General features: G+C 44.7%; 1 long non-coding RNA gene across 1 annotated transcript; it reads left to right on the top strand.

The window, feature by feature from the left end:
* The first annotated feature begins 2,349 nt into the window (after positions 1-2,349).
* LOC123184570 (uncharacterized) lies at positions 2,350-4,539 on the top strand. Its single transcript, XR_006492992.1, has 2 exons — positions 2,350-3,956; positions 4,074-4,539. It is a non-coding gene; the product is annotated as an uncharacterized lncRNA (long non-coding RNA).
* Positions 4,540-6,870: the final 2,331 nt, after the last annotated feature.

The raw sequence follows: 6,870 nt of genomic DNA on the forward strand, positions 1-6,870 counted from the left end.
AATGAAACCTAATTAACAGTTGTCCTTCCTTGCCGAAATCTATTTGATCTTCAATTCGATCCAGTCGTGCATCATTGTAGATGATTCCATGAAAGATGGGCTCCTTACTCCGCTTTCGATCAACAAAATTTGAAGCACAAAAAATCCTATGGACAACATCAGCCTAATTATCTGCAATATCATAATGTTGTAAACTGGACAATGGTGAAACTGGATATAATCACTCGGACCACAATGCTGAGCAAGAAAGAACAATGACAAGTAATTTGGTTTGCTGGAAACACATTTAGGTGAGGAAATAGAAATATTAAGCGCCACCATTTCAGATGTGGGTGTGTTAGGAGAGGTAAATCAAAGGACTATGAAGGCAACATAAATGTTAATGTTTGAGATGATACATGTTATTCGTGAGTTTAAGCATACATCCTTACATACTGACTTGATTTAAGACTATTTTTCAGTACCAGAGTAAATAGAAAAATGTGCTCTAGTCAATTCAAGAAATGCATGGTAAGCAGACTGTACCTCTTCATGAATAATATGGCACCGAGCAAGCTCTATGAAGCACACAATCAAAGGTATGATCCAACTCCAATAGGGTCCAAGTCCAAATATCCAACGGCAACAGCAAGCTGCGGAGCACACAATCTGAAGTCACAAACAAGCATCAATAGCAAGCTATGAAGCTTCGACTCACAAACATGAAACTTGTAGGAATCAAATACAGACATGGCAACTCCCATTCAATAATTTCTATCACATGATCAGAGTATCACATCAACTCTGTATCTAGGGAACAAACACAGAAGAAGAATGGTGGGTAAACACAAAGAATGTTTTTTAATCATGCAAGGGATCGATAGCAAGCTAGCTGCATGAATGCAAAACATAATAGTAAATTATGGCAAGTAAATCAAACCTGCATGCCATTACCTTTATCTGCATCTGGAGACACAAGATGTAGCAAGCAGCCATGCACGTACATGTAGACAAAGAAACTCATGGAGCTGCCAGCATCCAACACCTGCCGCCATCGTTTCAAAGTCTCCACTCACAGCACCTTGATAATCATGGCTTCACCAACATCTCCACTCAGCGAGCACCCTGCAGTTTCCTCATTGAAACAGATCTGTTGGTCAGGCACTACATATGCTGATAATTTTCTGCAAGAGATCGCTTGGCTGTATACTACCCATCAGAGATAGAAGAATATATCTAGGTCCCCGCCACTGCTGTGTACTCCTGATGACGCATGAAAAACTCAAACAGTTCCAGTCGTCAATGGTTTCTCTTCTACTTATGACACATTATCATTTGATAACTCTGTTATGTTGAAAACTCAAAAGACTACAAGCTTTATAATATACAAAGCATTTAACGGATGGAATACAAGTACAAAGTATTTACTAATATACAAACAGAAAATCAAAGTGATGAAACCAAACAGAAAACAGGGGATATTGATTGTGCAATATCGCCAAAAAAACAGAAAACAGAAAACTCAAGCCCATTCTCTCTATCGGCCATGGTGGAGGAAACCCCCTCGGTCCAAGATGATTTTGGCGATTCCTTTCTCCAAGCAAGAGTTGGCAATCACTTCACCAATCCTTGGTGACACCGAACTTTCTGTGTGTTTCCTTCCATTAGCAAGAAACAACTTCAGATGCGTCAGTACTTAACCGAAGTCAAACAGTGCAGGAACTCAAACACGCCATTGGTGCTTCTGCCTATTGTCACCGTCAAACATGGAGATCGTGCGCTGCGGCCTGTCGCGCCCCTCCTGTCCCGCTATCCCAGCAGGCTGTCGGCCGCTCTCATCACTGCCACCCCTCGGGGTCTCTGATCCAACAGCACCACCACGTCACTCATCGGCGTGCCCCTGATCTAGGAACGACAGAAGGCGACGGGGATGGGGGCGGCGGCATGACCCATCGCGGCGAGCGATAGGGTAGGAAGGCGGAAGGCGATTGGGATTGGGGCGGTGGCATGACCCATCGCGGCAAGCGATAGGGTTGGAAGGCGGACGGCGATGGTGGCCATGGCAGCAACGCGCGGGGAGGAGCGTGCGGAGGGAAGACGCAGCGGCGGGGCGGGGGGTGGGAACCCTAGGTCGGGGAGGAAGTGAGATGTGAGGGAGGTGTGTGTAGCGATGGATTAGGGGGGTGGGAGTCACACGGGAAAATCGAAGATGGACAAAATATAATCAGACGAAGTCACGTAAAAAAAAGTGGCGCGCTATACCGCGCTGGGACGTGCGAGCTCGACGAAACGACGGGACGTAATAAGGGAGACGGAACACTACAGTTTTTTTAGGTAGTAGAGACTAGCAAGCCACTGATCACACAGTAAGCAAAAGGAGCCGCACAAACGCAAAACGACTCGCACCACTAATCCTCCCCATTCCTTCATCCTGAACAAAACTGCCCGCACGAACCCACGACCTTCGCTGGTCCTCCTCTGCTACCCACGCCTCCCGCAGATCCTCCGCTCGGCCGCTCCCCGCAGATCCTCTGCTGCCCCACGGACGCGACCGCGGACTGCCGCCGCCGATGATCCCATCTGATGGCGGCGCCGACCCATCCCTGGCGCTGGATGCGGCGACCTCCGGTAGAGGCGCGCCCAGCCGCGCCTTCCCCAGCACAGTCTCGCCGGGATGCCTCCGCTCCTCCGGCAGCGCCGCGCCCGTCCGCCGCAGCCCGCCGGCGAGGGCACAATCGGTGCCGACCTGCACGCGCAAGGGGAGGCGGCAGGAGCAGTCGTGCAAGGGCAGGACCAGCCGTGCGGTCAATCGAGCGATCCTTTTTCATCTTGGCCGCCATGTCCCCCGCCGTGGACGACGCCCGCTGTGGCGATCTCCACCCTGGCGACCAGCTCTGCCTCGCCTGCCAAATCAAATCTACGAACTAAGGTTGATTTCTATGACTTCAGTTCGCTGGGGGTACTGGCATAACGCTTATGTTGCAGGCTTCTCCAGAATGATTCCTCACAAGAGATATCTCAACCAGTCATAAGTTAGCCTGAAGACATATGGTGCAGATATTCTTCCTTGGTATAAGAGATACTTTCGAGTTTCGACTAAGCACATGCGCAATGTTACATTTGAGTAAGGGATTACCATGTTCTCTGAATTTTCTACCCGACAGATATGTTCAACTATAGTTAGAGTATTCCGACAAAGGGTTTACCCCCGCTTTATATTATAAAGCATCCGAATATTTAGAGTATTATACATCTCTAATCTGCATATTTGAAACCAACATGATAATGTTCCATACTTCTTAAGCCATTTTGGTGCCACCTATTGTACCATCATTTTTTGCTTCAGGTATTGTCCTTATTTCCAAACAATTCCTTTGTCTTCGCTTTCTCTACTCACATGTGTTTTTTAGTCTTCCTCTCACTCTTTTGAGCTTCTACAGAACTGATGTCTAACTGCTATGTTTACCCTTCTGAATAATACCCTTATCAAGTTTTCAGCTTTTAATGTAAAACCGTAACCAATTACCGAAATTTTGGAGTTCTTTTTCACCTTTTCTTGTCCGGTTGTGGATAAAAAAACTTATGCTGAATCATTACGTCTCCAGACGAGCAGTGCAGATTTGAGAGTTGGGTTATTTGTCAAAAGTTTTCCGTTTTATCCATACAATAGAAAAATTAGTTTTACATAATTTGAATGTGTGCTCACATGAGCTTGTAAACTTCTCTCATGTGTCCACACAAGGGCGGAGGGAAGATTCTTTCTGTGAAGAAACCTATTTTGTATGAAGTTGTAGTTGATTTTATCGGACTGGGAAGTGATGGATGCACCAAGTAGGTGGTCTTTATTTCTGGGATTAGAATTTTCAAAAGGACTGTTTCTTCTCACCTTGATCTTGTGATCTAATGAAACTTATTCCTGATTTTGATCAGGGACACAACAGTGAATATGTTTTTGAATTTCGTGCTGTAGCTAAATGGTGAAGTTTTCATGAATTCATGTTATGAATTGGTTCTCACTTTTTTTATCATAACCTTTTATTATCTCATGATTTATTGATTTTTTTTTGTTTTTTTGTTGATATTTCTGTTTGCAGAACGATTATTAGATATTGGAGTTGAGTCAAAGCACGGTTTTGAACGATTATCAGTGATTGTCCTAGATCAATGGGTGATTTATGTGCAAATGCTACAGTCGAAGACATGCAGTTGCTTGCCGTCGATGAAGCGACATCAACATGGGTAGCTGATCCAGTCATCTGTTAGTCTGTTCGTCTTTCTTCCTTGCACTTTGTTCTTCAGTCATGTGTTGGGCATCCTTCCCCATGCTACTGACTCTATGGTGTCGCTGGCCCATGCTTCTGACTCTCCAGACATATACTCACTTCTTAGAAATCCCATGGCAATTGCTTTCATGTGAATTTTGGTTAGTACTCCGTATTTATGATGCTGCTGGCCTCATTGCTCTGAATATACTACCACACTGCATGATAAAATCAACAATGACTTTTCTTAATGCATGTAAATTATCGCTTCTCTGTAATGTTTGATGTCAATTTATTCCATGACAATGGTGCGAACTAGGATCTGACCGGACAAGACAGTCACGCTGTCAGCCCAGTCTACCACGTCCTTGCTCGCGTCAGCACACCCATTGCAAGCCTATTGATGGTGCAGTTGCTGAGCGGGGAGGTGAAATCCCTGAGCTAGGCAACAATATGGATGGCTTGGATTGATAAAAAATTTCATTAGCATTTATCTCCTTAATGAGAGAACTTTTGAGAATTTTGATAACTTTGAAAGATGTTTATATTGGCAACAACAGTTGTAACGAATATTATGTGCTTTAAGAATATGGTTTTTGGTGCTAACAGTTGCAGGATTAGATCACCATTCGAACATGATTTGAGGATAATGCAAAGCGGCTTTCAATCGGAACTAGATTTAATCTTCTTTTCCAACCTATCAGTAGTTCAGTACACAGACCGAATGAAACATCATTTATCTCTATGCAGCTATATTATCACAATGGTGAGTGGCATAGCTAGCTCGGTGAGTCGGGGTGGTACAACAATGAATTTTTTAATGTAAATCTATGTATTTGGAAGAATTTTTTTTCTAGCCTAAATATAGGCTATGGACCACCCTGTCCACCCCCTAGCTAAGCCATGGCTGTCACTTCTAAGAGCAAGTATAATACTACCTCCGTTTCAGTTTACAAGTCCTACGCGTATACCTAAGTTACCAATTTTATCATCTTAATATAAACTATATAACACAAAAATTATACGGTTTGAAAATAGAACATCTAAAGTTTATATTGATATATTTTTTGTAATATATGACTTGTATTAGGTTGGTCGAATTGACGACCTAGGGGCACGCGCACGCCTTGTAAACTAAGAGAGAGGTAGTAAGGTCTAGTTAGCAAGCTATAAAGATTAAACAATTATATTTATACTCAGTCGGATGAGAGAGAAAAGGAGAGAGAAGGAAAGCGGGTTGTAGATTAATAGCCAGCTGCAACACGGACTCCAAGAAATATTGTGAGAGTGTATGATGGGCCATACATTAATAAAGTCGTACTACTTAGCAACTTACCACTATACATGTTGACTATAATATTGGCTATATGTGGCACAGCGACCTATATAGCCGGTTGTTGGCTATACTATTAACAATACTGTAAGAACACACGACTTGAGCGACATCACAACACCGCTCATCCATTAAAATTCTATTACTCATATTGTTGGACATTTTCATGACTTTTTATTTGCGTGACTTTCGATCAATATTGACTAACTATTTCTTTTATCAGACAATATTGACTAACTGTGCTGGACATTTTCTACCATTCATATTGTTTAGACTAACACTTATGTTTAATGAAACATTTTGTATTTCCTTCTACACCAAATATCTTGGACTTCGACAACTTTACACTTTGCAAATTCACTGATAATTTCTCGCTTTCACCACTTGTAAAATGGTACATACATTGCAGAGTGACAGCCAAAATTTGCTTGCTTTATTGAGAAAATATGAGCATCTTTAGGACCAAATTTTAGCATTTTGAATCAGAAGAAGGATAGTGATGAACAAAAGCTATACAAATATAACTCAATAAAAATGTTCTTCCTCTGTCCAGAAATACTTGTCAAAGTAATGGATCTATCTATACACATTTTAGTTCTAAATACATCTATTTTTATGCATTTTCCTGACATATACTGTGATTTGTGAAGACGTGCAACGCACGTGCACGCTAACTAGTAGTAAAAAACTACGGAAGCAGCAGCTGCATGCCCACGCGGCCACGCGAGCGAATTAGCCAACCAACGAAACATCAAATTTGCCGGCGGGAGAGCAACCATCCAACTCCAGCGAGTGCCGGCGCCGCGATCTCGCGATGGAGGAGGTGCCGTTCTCGGCGGACGACCAGCATCCGTCGCCGCTGGCGCAGGAGGACTACGACGCCATGGAGTGGTGGACGCGGGAGCCGGTGTGGTCGCCGGGCGTCCCCGAGGAACTCTGGGGACTGCGCTTCTTGGCCCCGCTCGACGACGATCAGCTGATGACGCAGGAGGGCCGCAAGGGCAAGCCGTCGTCGGAGGTCCCCGAGGAGTTGCGGTGGCTGTTCTTGACCCCGCCCAACGACGGCGCAGCTGTCGCTCCTCCGCCGCCGTCGCCCTCGGCGGATGCCCAGCTCCTGCCGGAGGAGGGAGATTATGATGCCTTGGAGCTGGACCAGTGGATGCACGAGAGCAGCGAGCCGGAGCCGTGGTCGCCGGAGGAGGAGGATTACGACGCGTTGGAGGACGACTAGGTCCGGTAGTCAGTCTATTCGTATGTGCTGATCGATCTTATCCAGTAGCAGCAGTGATTGGTCGA

This window comes from Triticum aestivum, chromosome 2A, assembly GCF_018294505.1.
Source record: "Triticum aestivum cultivar Chinese Spring chromosome 2A, IWGSC CS RefSeq v2.1, whole genome shotgun sequence".
Lineage (NCBI taxonomy): Eukaryota > Viridiplantae > Streptophyta > Magnoliopsida > Poales > Poaceae > Triticum > Triticum aestivum.